Source organism: Mytilus galloprovincialis, chromosome 11 (genome assembly GCF_965363235.1).
Source record: "Mytilus galloprovincialis chromosome 11, xbMytGall1.hap1.1, whole genome shotgun sequence".
NCBI classification, from domain to species: Eukaryota; Metazoa; Mollusca; class Bivalvia; order Mytilida; family Mytilidae; genus Mytilus; species Mytilus galloprovincialis.
In genome coordinates, this window is record NC_134848.1 from 60,196,136 (window position 1) to 60,209,460 (window position 13,325).

The 13,325-nt window shown below is 34.7% G+C and overlaps 1 long non-coding RNA gene across 1 annotated transcript; it reads right to left on the reverse strand.

The window, feature by feature from the left end:
* Positions 1-9,817: 9,817 nt before the first annotated feature.
* Positions 9,818-13,092, reverse strand: LOC143052509 (uncharacterized). The gene is made up of 3 exons (XR_012971143.1): positions 13,031-13,092; positions 11,737-11,856; positions 9,818-10,466 (listed from the first exon to the last, which is right to left on the reverse strand). It is a non-coding gene; the product is annotated as an uncharacterized LOC143052509 (long non-coding RNA).
* Positions 13,093-13,325: the final 233 nt, after the last annotated feature.

The window sequence follows — 13,325 nt, forward strand, 5'->3', positions numbered from 1 at the left end:
CGGAGACTCCGTGTTCTCTGAAGATATAAAAGTGAGACGCGGATAAGACAGCGTACTTCAGAACTTGAATCATCAGGAAGGGCTGGAATCACTATGAACCTCTGCCCGGAATTTGATTTTTGGCTAAAAAAGCTGGATCCGTTAATAGGGTAATAGATGACTTATCCCTATTAAAACAAAGACAGTAATCAACAGTGGAAAACGCATGAATTTCACTTCTTCTTCTACCAGAGGCCAAGGCAAGAAGAAAACAACACTTATACGATAAAAACTTGATTTCAACCTTTTCAGCAGGTTCAAAAGGATGGTTTTTTAAAGCTGATAAAACAACTCTCAAATTCCAAGACGGGATTAAAACTCTCTGTCTATGGCGTTCAAGCGTGAACTTCTTAACTAAAGGAGAAATGAATTCATTATAACCAAAATCTGAACCTCCAGACAGTTGAATCGTCCTAGAAATAGCTGATCTATAGTTTTTAATTGTCGAGGGATATCCTTTCTCTTCAAAAAGGTGGATCAGAAGGTCTGCTAGTTGTTGTACAGAAATTTGGAAAGGATCAATTTCCTTCTAACTACACCAACTACTGAAGATAGTCCACTTGGCATCATAGACGATGTTAGTGGAATCTCTAACTGCGCGGGAGAGATGTCTGGATGCGCATTCAGAAAAATTTCTCTCCTTGAAGCTATTCCTGAAAGAAACCACGCAAACAGATGTAGCTTCTCTGGATTGGGATGAAGAATCTTGCCCTTGAACTGGGACAGAAGATTGTGTCGTACTGGTATAAACAGTAGACGAGCACAAGACAGACGAAGAAGACCTGAAAACCAGGCTTGTTTGGGCCAAGCTGGAGCAATACGAATGATCAACCCTTGCTCTGCTGAGATCCTCCGAAGAACTTCAGACAGAAATCTGAACGGAGGGGAGGCGTAAGCGAACAGTCGCCCCAAGGAACACTCATGCAGTCTACTGCGTAAGCTTTTGGATCTGGTACAGGAGACATGAACACTTGAACTTTGTAATTGAGGCTTGTTGTAAACAGGTCTACATGAGGAGACCCTCACTGAAGTGTTATTGCCTGAAATACTGATTGGAGAAGTGTTCTTGACAGAGCATCTGCTATCACATTGAGTTTCCCTGGGACATGACGAACTACAATCTGTAGATGCAGGTGATTGCAAAGAAGGAGGATTGCTCTTGCTAAAAGATACAGCTCGTAACAATGAGTTCGGCCTTGGTTTCGCAAGTAAGCTACTACAGTGGTGTTGTCCGTTGCTAGAACCAGAGATTTGTTCTGCAGTAGGGACTGAAAATGAGACAGTGCAAGAAGAATTGCTTTCATTTCTAGTATGTTGATGTGTTCCTTCAACAAATCTGGAGTCCACACTCCTGACACTGAAAGACCTCACTGATAAGCTCCCCAACCGTGGTTGAAGGCATCTGTGAACAGAGTCTGTTTAATAATTGTGTTCTCAGCTAGTCTGTTGTGAATGTAGATTGGTTAAAGAAAGGTGACCTCAGGTAATCTGTCTATGCAGACTGGTTTAATAAAGGTGACATCAAGTAATCTGTTGTGTATGAAGACACTTTTAATAAAGGTTGAATCTGGTAATTTGTATTGTTTTGAGATATGTTTAAAATGGTGTTATCAGCTAGTCTGTTGTAAATGAAGACTGATTTAATAATGGTGACTTTAGGTAATCTGTCTATAAAGACGGATTAATAAAAAATATCTATGTATGCAGACTTTTTTGATAAAGGTTACCTCAGGTAATCTGTAGTGTTTTGAGATTTTTTTTATGATGGTGACCATAACTAATGTGTTGTGAATGTAGACTGGTTAAATAAGGGTGACCTCAGGTAACCTGTCTATAAAGACTGGATTAACAAAGGTGACCTTAGGTAACCTGTGTATGCAGACTAATTTTATAAAGGTGACCTCAGGTAATCTGTGTAAATGGTGTATGCAGACAGGTTAAACAAAGGTGACCTCAGGTAATCTGTCGTGTATGAAGACTGGTTCAATAATGTTTGCTTCAGGTAATATGTAGTGTTTTGAGATTTGTTTACTATTGTTGACCTCATAAATATGTTTTGAATGTAGAGTTGTTCAATAAAGGTGACCATAGGTTATCTGTAGTGTATTCGGATTTGTTTAAAAAGGGGGACCTCAGGTAATTTGTGTAATCTGTGTATACAGACTGGGTTAAATAAAGGTGAACCTAGGTAATATGTTGGGTATGAAGACTTTTTTGATAAAGGTGGCCTCAGGTAATCTGAAGCGTTTTTATATTTTTTTGATGATGGTGACCTCAGGTAGTCTGTTGTGTATAAAGACTGGTGTAATAAAGGTGACTGCAGGTAATCTCTGTATTGCGAATCTGTCTATAAAGATTGGATTAATAAAGGTGACCTCAGGTAATCTGTATATGCAGACTAGTTGAATTAAGGTGACCTCAGGTAATCTGTTTATGCAGACTGGTTTAACAAAGATGACCTCAGGCAATCTGTCGTGTAAGGAAACTGGTTTTATAACGGTGACCTTAGGTAATCTTTAGAATATGACGACTCGTTGAATGAAGATGTGAAGTGTATGAAGACTGGTTTAGTTAACCCTTTATGTAATCTGTTGTGATGAAAACTGTTTTAATAATGTCTTCAGGTAATCTGTAGTGTATTCAGATTTGTTTCATAAAGGTGATGTCAACCTGTAATCTGTCAATAAAGAATAGTTAAATAAAGGTTACCTCAGGTTAATCTGTGTATACAGACTGCTATAATAAAAGTTACCTCAGGTAATTTGTTGTATATGAAAACTGGTTTAATAAAATTTTCACGCAACTTAAGTAAGAAGAATGGTTTAATAAAGGTAACCTCAGGTAATCTGTTGTTCATGGAGATTAATTTAATAAAGATGACCTCAGATAATCTGTGTGTATGGCAACTTGTTAAATAAATGTGACAGATTACCTGAGGAATTTATTAAAGTAGTTTTCATTCACAACAGGTTACAAAAGGGCTTATTAAGCCGGACTTCATACACTTCAGATTACTTGATCTTATCTTCATTCAACGAGTCTTCATACATTACAGATTACCTGAGGTCACCTTTATTAAACCAGCCTACATTCACAACAGATTACTTGAGGTCACTTTAATTAACTAAGATGGAAATGTGGAATGTGTCAAAGAGACAACAACCCGACCATAGAATAAACAACAGCAGAAGGTCACCAACAGGTCTTCAATGTAGCGAGGAATTCCCGCTCGGAGGCGTCCTTCAACTTCAACTAGTCTTCATACAGAACAGATTACCTGATGTCAACTTAATGTAACCAGCCTACATTCACAACAGATTACTTTATGTCACCTTTATTAAACCAGGCTGCATACAGAGATTACCTGAGGTCACCTTTATTAAACTACTCTTCAAAGACAGATTATCTAGGGTAACCTTAATAAAACACATCTCAATAAACTACAGATTACCTGAGCTCACCTCTATTTAACCAATTTTCTTTCACAACAGATTACCTGAGGTCACCTTTATTAAATCAGTCTGCATACAGAGATTACCTGAGGTCACCTTTATCAAACCACTCCCCATAGACAGATTACCTGAGGTCATCTTAATAAAACTAATCTCAATACACTACAGATTACCTTTGGACTTTATTTAACCAGTTTTCATTCACAACAGATAACATCAGGGGTTTATTAAACCAGTTATCATATACTTCAGATTATCTGATGTCCCCTTCTTTCAAGCAGTCTTAATACACTACGGTTTACCGGAGGTCACCTTTATCAAACCACTCTCCATACATACGGGGTTTAGCGCTTTCAAAGCAGGTTCAATCCACCATTTTCTACATTTGAAAATGCCTGTACCAAGTGAGGAATATGACAGTTGTTGTCAATTCGTTTTAAATGTGTTTTGTCATTTGATTTTCCATGTGATTAGGGACTTTCCGATTTGATTTTCCTCTGAGTTCAATATTTTTGTGATTTTACTTTTTTCTACAGATGTATTGAGGTCACTGTTATCTAACAAATCTCAATACACTACTGATTACCTGTGGTAAACTTTATTACACTAGTCTTCATGCATAGCAGACTATCCGAGGTTACTATTATTAAACAAATCTCAATACAATACAGATTACCTGAGGTAACCTTAATAAACAAGTCTTCAAACACAACAGATTTCCTGAGGTCGCCTTGATTGAACCAGTCTTCATACATAACAGACTACCTGAGGTCACCATTAGTAAACAAATCTCAAACCACTACCGATTACCTGATGTCACTTTTATCAAACCAGTCTTCGTACACAGATTACCTGAGGTCACCTTTATTAATCTGACCTTTATAAACAGATTACCTGAGGTCACCTTTATTAATCCGGTCTTTATAGACACATTATCTGAGGTCAACTTTATTAACCCTGTCTTTATAGACAAATAACCCGAGGTCACCTTTATTAAACCGGTCTTTTTAGAGAGATTACCTGAGGTCACCTTTATTACTCCAGTCTTTATAGACAGATAACCTGAGGTCACCTTTATTAAACCAGTCTGCATACACAGATTACCTCAAGTTACCTTTATAAAACCATTCTTCATTCACATCAGACTAGCTGAGGACACCTTTATTAAACAAAACTCAATATAATACAACAGATTACCTGAGATCACCTTTATCAAGAAAAGTCTTCATAGACAGATTACCTGAGGTCACCTGCAGAAAACAAATCTGAAAACACTACATATTGTGTTTGAAGACTGGTTTATAAGTACCTGAAGACTAAACCAATTGTATATGCACAACATATTACATAACGACTTTATTAACCAGTCTTCTTACGCTACAGTGACATTGCTAATGACATTAGCCTTTTTGCAGATAACACCTCTTTTTTTGGTATAGTAGATGATGATCATGCTATAGCAGCTGTTTCTTTGACTGATGGCTTGGATGTTATCTCAAATTGGGCAAAATCATGTGCTGTTCAATTTAACTACCTGCATGAGTTTGGTAAAGGCTAGTGGTGCAGTTGACAGACCAAAAGGGAGAGCTCTGAATTGGTAAACCCTTTTGTTCAAAACAAACCGAAGGAATTTGCGGTATGAATGGCAAACTGAAACTTGAAAATAAGCGTCCGTCAGATCCAGGGAAGTTGTCCACATACCTGTAAGAGTAGAAGCTCTTATTGAACGATTGGTCTCCATTTTGAAATGAAGAATTATCATGTAAGAATTGAGGATAAACAAATCGATGACTGGTCTCATTTACCCGGTCTTCTTCGATACAAAGAAGAGACGAGAATAGAAACCTTGGTCTATTAAAGATACAGGGACTTACTCCACTGCCCTCTTTGTCAAAAGAGTCTCTACTTCTGTTGACAGAAGAAGAAACTTGTGTGGATCTTGAGTATTGGACAGTGGGGTAGGAACAAGAGAAAGGGTGGTTGTTTTTTTAATTGAAGAGTCAATCCCCGTCGAATTACTGACAGAACCCAACAATCTGAGGTAATACTTATCCATGTTTTAAGAAAATGAGTTAACCTCCCTCTACTGGCAATTGAGAAAGAGAAGTTTTGTAGTACATCTCTGGATTGGGTTTTGACAGTAACGTACGAAGGGGCAACTTCCTAGGAACAGGGATTGGCTCTCTTGTCATCTCTCTTAAAACTGTTAGGTTTAGACCTAGGGATTGAAGATTTCTTTGGTTTATTACCTCCATCGTTAGTGATTTTCCTCCTCTTCTCTTGAGAATTATAAGATGAGCCTCCAATAGAAGAATAACTACTTCGTTTAGAATTATTCTCAGAAAGAGATACATTCACCTTCACAAGTGCTGGGTTTTGATTGAGATGCTTCTGTATCTCATCAAGTGGTAACCCGAAAATCTTCTCATCCAACGGAAACTTGATTAAAGCATCCTTAAGAATATCTGACACTTTAGCTTTATCCAAATTTTGGATAAGGTGCAGTTGGCGATGGAACCAATAATCAACAATTGGGAGGCACCCAAAGCCTGTTCTACCTGTAATAGAAAAGGCGTGACCTCTGGTGGAAGAGAAGAGTCTTTAAGAACTGGAGCAACTGCTGTTAAAAAGTGTTCAGCAGTGCCTAAAACATGAGATGCGTTCCTAAGAAGGTTCTCCGTTTTGGACCAAACAGACTGAGAAAGACGCAGTCCATCGGCAGGTATAGAAGCAATCGTAGATGAAAAAATCTTGTCACATTTAGGTACCAATTTACCCAAGGTAGAATAAAATGGTCATAGTCTTTAGAACGGAATTGCTCAGTAAATGAGGCAAGCTCAAAACCACTAACTCGGGAAAATTGGGACTCATTAGACACAATCCCATCATTGATGATTTGCAGATGAGATTGACATATGGTTAGATTGTGGAAAACTAGTCTGTGACTTAGTACTGTCTACGGACACACCACGTGAAGCCTCGAAAGTAAAGGTATATTTCTTGGGTCTTGGAGGAGACTGATATGGCACCTTGATGACATCTCTCATTATTGTATAAACCGAATCTCTAAGATCCTTCAAAGTGGAAGGAGCTTATTCAGCCTCAGGATCTTTACTGGAATTGGTAGAAGACTGACCAACTACAGATGAAGAGATAGACACAGGACCAGAAGGTTGATGAAATAAACTGACGAAAGTCCTCCAGAATACTCTTGAACCAATCTAAAGAGGGCCAGAGTCAGCTACCTGATTTAACTGATGCCTAACAGGAGAGTTAAGCAGAGTAGCAGGTACAGAAACACTACTACAGCTACTAGATGACACTGCTAAAGGATAGAGACACCTCCATAATAACCGACAGAACCTGTATTGAGGGTCTGTTGACCGGTCTTAGAAGTCACCGAAGTAAAAACGTCGGTTAGCTGACTACTATTAGAAGGGGTTCCCTGCCCTACCGCTGTTGCGGTACCAGGAAAGGGTAACGAACCGTCTGAAAAATAATCACTACCTGTAATGGCCTCGTAAGGACTGGGAGCATTTAACTCCATAATTAAAGAAGTATGAAGTTAGCCGACTATAAACAACAATATTATAACAACAAAATGTAAAATAAACAATGGTATTGGGATACCTACAATATTAACAAAAAAACAAACAAACTTAAAAAGTCTTCTCTGTAAATTGTAACACATGTGTCTCGGTGCACAGGCGGGCATTAAATGGATGATATAAAGGCATGGTTATATGGGCTCTCCTTGGTCATCCCTCTTCTCATTGGATGATATTTTTATTTGGGATTTTCCGCCAGTCGGACTTGCCCAGATGGATGTACTCAGAAATTAAGATGGTAACGTATTTATTGACATAAAATGGAAGCTATCCACTTTAACATTTATACCGGATTAAATACTTGTCATATCATTATTGAAACTAGCAATTATTCTAAATATTTTAAAATAAAGTTCAATATTTCAAATGAATTTTAGTATTGTGCAATACTAACTGTACTTCTGTAAACAATTTCGTTTTTCCGTATTTTCAGTAACATTAATGTTACTAACACTTCGTTAGTTGAGTTCGTGGGTTGAAATACATACTCTGGCAAAAAGCATAGACCATCAGACTTGTCTTCCGCATTTAAGAAAAACTTTTTGAGTAGACATTGTTGTTAGCTGGAGGTTTGATGGTCACCATAAATGTTTCATTTCAATGAATACACAATATTTCTGTTATTTTTTCCTCACCTATCGGTATGCTGTAATTTTAATGACGTTACAGTTTATTTGAATTAAACCAAAACCTACATTTGGTATTTGAAATAGGGTTCATACTTTGATTATCAAATTAATTATTTGGTTGAAAGGTTAAGAGAATTACTAGGTTTTATAACGTTTCGCCTGTCAATGACGTTCAAATAAAAATTTCGAAGTTGAAAACATTGAAGACCAAATGTCGAAAAGTTTTGCACAATGTATGGAGGGTAGTCTATTACTTTGGTAGGAAATCTTAAGTTTTTCTTACCATTCAAAGTTTATCGATCGATTCATTGTTGTTGAGATCAACGATTAAGAGAAGCTTGAATTCCTATATCGGATTTACTGACCCCATATATATCGTATTAGGTCACTAGCACACCATCTAACGAGTTTCGCTCTCACACAATATGGAATTTACAGATCCCATATATACCGTATTACGTCACTAGCACACTATGCAACTAATAATATGGGGTCAGTAAATTCCATATTGGGTGAGAGCGAAACTCGCATCCCCATTTGGAATTTACTGACCACATCTCGTGCAAACTAGAAGATAAATAAAGAAAACAGTAGTACACCGCTGTTCGACAGTCATAAATCGATTGAGTTATAACGAATCCGGTTAACAAACAAAAACCGAGGGAAACACATAAACTATAAGAAGCAAACAACGAAACAACAGAAACACTGAAGTGCAAAAACAAACAAACGACAACGCAGCAAACAGAAACTAGCTATAAAATACAATTTGCCATTTTCCTGACTTAGGACATTAGTGGCTAGTCGAATCTCGTGTTTTGATGGCAACGTTAAATATAACACTAAAATGACAGCATTTCATGACAGGAATACAGTACAAATAAAACTGGCTTCTTTTTTTGTTTGGCTTACTCTCAATGAGGAATAAATGTTTATTTCCACTAGGGTGCTCAAAACTAAAAGTGGCTCCTACTGTGTTGACAGTCTCATTAAATTCCGTTATGACCTAATGTGAAAATTGTGTTTATGAGGGCGAAAGATATCAGGAACATTCAAACTCATAAATCGAAAATAAACTGACAACCCCATGGCTAAAAAGGAAAATGACAAACACACACATAATAGTACACAATAAATAACATAGAAAACTAAAGACTGAGCAACACGAACCCCACAAAAAATAGGGGTGATCTCAGGTGCTCCAAAAGGGTAAGTAGCTCCTGTTCCACAACCGTCGCTTAGCTTATATATCCAACGGTGAGTTATCTTATCGTTTGGCATACTATCCGTTAGTTTTGTGTCTATTGCAAAATTTAAGTATGATGAGTAATCCACTGGTTAAATTACTTTACAAATGATTAACAGTTACAATCTGCTCATTTCAAGTATCCATAAATCCTTAGTCTGAACTAATCAAAAGTAAACTGTAAATATAACATAAACCCCACAACTAAAGATTTCAACTGCGAGTGTTTCACAAAAGTGTAAAAATAAACGTAACTACTAAAGTGTCTATTCATGTTTTATCTTCTGTAATATATGTTGTTAATTTTGCCATAGTATGTCTATTCATTCATTCAATTTAATATAATATACACTGATAGATGGGTTGACTGAACAGGACAGACTAAAGTAAAAGTAAAGTATTCGTTATCATAGGTACAAGTCAAAGGGATATTTTATCTATGTTAACATATATTGAATACACTATAAAGTTGTTGTATTATGGCTACAAATTTTACTAAAGAAAATTTCATCTTGTAACTTTGATCGTAATCACGAAGTTAATTTATAAAGAAAAAAAGGTGCTGTCTAACATGACCTCGTTGATGTATAAAAAATAGTCTTTTTTTTAACCCGGGGAAAAAATTATTATCACACTGAAATAGTTTCCGAATTTTATTATTTTATTTCCTGTCTGCGGTAAAATTGATGATAGATTTTAATAAAATCTCAAACGCTGTTCATTACCGATTAAGATAATAAAATTTACTATGAACATACACGATTTCTTTGTCTATCTTCGCGAGGAAACTGCGAACAGTACTTTTCAAATAAAATAGAAAAGCATATATATATTATATATATATTCCGTGTAAACAGACTCCATGAAACAAATTGTACTAAAAAGCATATTATGAAAAGTAAAGTCACAAATATACCAATCTGAGGAAAATTCAATTGAATTATAATTGTTTGGATTATCATTATATATAAATGAACGATTGGTACTGTAAGCTTTCGTCGGTGAGAATACACAACGGAGTAATTCTATATTTGTTTTGTTATGTATAATGTGTTTTATATTAATTTATGAAAACCGTAAAATATAACACACTGCATTCTAACAGATATGCAACTATACAAATAAAACATTCTGTAAATCGTGAAATGCTTATTTATTGCCTTAAAAATCAGAGAAATACATAACAAATTGGTTTGAGTTATTTAATTTGTTTCTTATATTTGTTAGATATGCAATGAAAGCAGAAAAAAACTTTAAAAGCTGAGAGTGTTTTTTTGTCAGTATAACGTTTTATGATACATGTATTTCTTAAAATGAATATTTCATTAGACATTAATCTATTTAACATTTACCATGTGTTTACAATGATATATATATATGTACTCTTTCCATTTGCGTGTCTAATCACAACTAATACAACGCCCGTCGACACAGTGTATTCCATTTCTATTTCCACTCAATATTTCCAAACATTCTGCTTGTGTTGCACATGCTACAAAAAAAAAAAAAAACTTGAGGCTCCAATGCGCCTGTATTGTTATCAGTTAACCTCATCGTATTGGATAAAATACGTTCAATGAAAAAAAAAATATATATATCTACAGTTGCAGGTAAAGAATCCTCACGCCAAGCAATTACAGTTATAAAGGGTCGATTGATGATTCCATTAATGGCAACTGATATAATTTTCGAACTTGTTTTAATCATTTCGTTTGTTTATAATTACTTTCTGTTTACTAACGAATTCACAACAACAAACATTAATTCTGAATGCAAAATACAATTTTGACAACGTTGAACAAAAACAGTGATTTTTCCTGTCGTTCGTATTTGGTGTATGTACCAACCAACTGCCCCAATATCTTCTATAGTTTTAGCACATAACTACAAATCCATGTTGGTAAGCGTACGTTAATTGATATGATATTTCTTTTCTTTTTGGTTATATTTGTTCTGCATATCATCCCATTTACTTTTAAAAATGTTAAGATAGTAGGGACAATAACTAATATTCGGAGTCATTTGACACTTTTTCTTCAGTGACAAAAAGGAAATCGTCAATATCTGATTATGTCTGACCATACAGGTTTTATTTTTAAATACTGGTTTATCAGATTTAAGCAATATATTGTCATTTTATTTCTTTGTTCGATTTAGCCTGTGTGTCAATTTATATTGATATGGTGACAACAACTGATGAATTTCTTAAAATTACCAAAAGGATGATTTTGGTCCAGAGTTTAGTAACCAAACGACTCAGTAGTAGAAGATGTTTGTGTAAAAGTTACAAAACAAATGATGAGGAACTTCGACAGCCAGGTGAGAAAAAAGCCTTCATTGTCCCTTTCGACACGGTCATCTATAATGATTTCTTATAACAAATGCACGTTTTATTTTGTTATTATGAAATCATTATTCATTTGATGGTTGTGATTAAGTTTGATTACCGAACGATATATCAATGATATTCTATTCAACTACAGCTGAAACGTCCAGAGGCAGTAAACTCGACCAAATCATTGTTGAATGAAATGTAAAAAGATATTTTGTTAGATTAAAATTAAAATTATTTCGTTGCTACGATTTTGAGTATCATAACGAATAATGCAACAGCTGAGACCTGCATCTGAAATATGTAATAATTTCATACAACGTTAGAAATAAGCTATATAAAATTTTATCATTACAAACTGTAATTCAATAGGGAAATACGATAATTTGGCTAAGCCAATTTTTCTCAAAAGATTTATTTTAAGTCTTACCCTGACCATTAGATCTCTCACAACAACATTTATGAAAAACACATTCTAATTGTGTTGGTGTTACACAGTTGGTGTTCTCACATTCTGACAAGTGATTGCATGACTCAGACTTGGTAAATGCTGAAATATAGGATATAATGTTTATGTTTACATAAAGGATACGATTTTTCGTACATATATAGTAGGATTTTTCTCGAAACAATATAAATGCATACTAATCACAATTGATCCCAAATTGATTTTATTGTTTATTTGAAACATAAATGATTTTAAAAATAAAGAAAATTAGTATGATTTCACCTCAAGCATCTAGTTGTTCATTAAGGTGATAATCCTTTTGAAAAATAATGTGAGACTATAATTTTACCAGCAGCAGATGTTTTGACGCCTGTGCATGTTTAAGTATAATAATTACTTATAGTTTACTTTAACTTATTTTTATTCGATATCATACACGTATCAATCCTCGACCAATAAACTTTATTGGGCAGATAGGTTGTTAAGGATGCGACATAGAAAGGGACATGCAAATTTCTTTACTCATTTAGCAATAACTATATAGAAATAAACATTGTTAACTGATACTATTAAATGACACTAACAGTCTTTTTGGGGAGATGAATTTGTTCAAATTAAGATATATTTTACATATTTTGAATTCAGTATTGCGTGTTACAGTATCTATTCTACTAAAATAACGAGGTCCAATTCGTCTGCCGGCATGACGTTAAAACGATGTCTTAAAGAATAGCTTCTAGATTCAATCATTGATCAACAAAAATATACCTTCATATAGGTTCTGGTTCTTTTAAGAAAACCTGAGATCGGGTTCTGACAATTAAAGATTGAAGGCAAAGAAAACTGTTCATTTTCTAATTAATATGATATTATCTAATGACATTGCGAACACTAAAAATTCAGGCTACAAATAAGGCGTTTGTACTTTAACTCAGCCATGAACCGTGATGTCGCGGTGTGTTTAATGTTAATATATGAACGTTAGTTTTGCGAATGGAAATAACATCAGCATCATTTATCTGTTATTTTCTCATTTAATATCATTTTTTATACAGGTAAAATAATTACATGTAGCAATAGCAACTTACAATAGCGATCAACATATGTTGGTGATATGTTTATGAATAAGGGTTGTTTAAATTCTGGCGTCTAAATTTTATGAGTCTTAATTTTGAAATCATTTAAACGTAATAATACTGTGAACCTGACATGCACACGTACAAAAAATGTATACGGAATAAAACATAATTAAAATTAGTGTATAATTTTAACTTACCAATCAGACAGACAAAAAAGCATATTTTAGCTGTTGTAATCATGTTTACAAGTATATTATTGACAATGAATTGAAAAAGGAAGATTATATATAGACTTTTTTATAAGACGCAGTACTACCCAGAGTTTTAGGCGAAGTACAAAAACAGGAAATATTTTTTTGTAAATAAAAAAAAATACGTTATAACCCACTTTCCGATTAGGATACATAAAACTACTGTTTTCAATCCATCACCTTGAATTTTATCAAGGGTGTACTGAGTTGAAATTTAAAAGAAAAACAAAAACTTCAGACA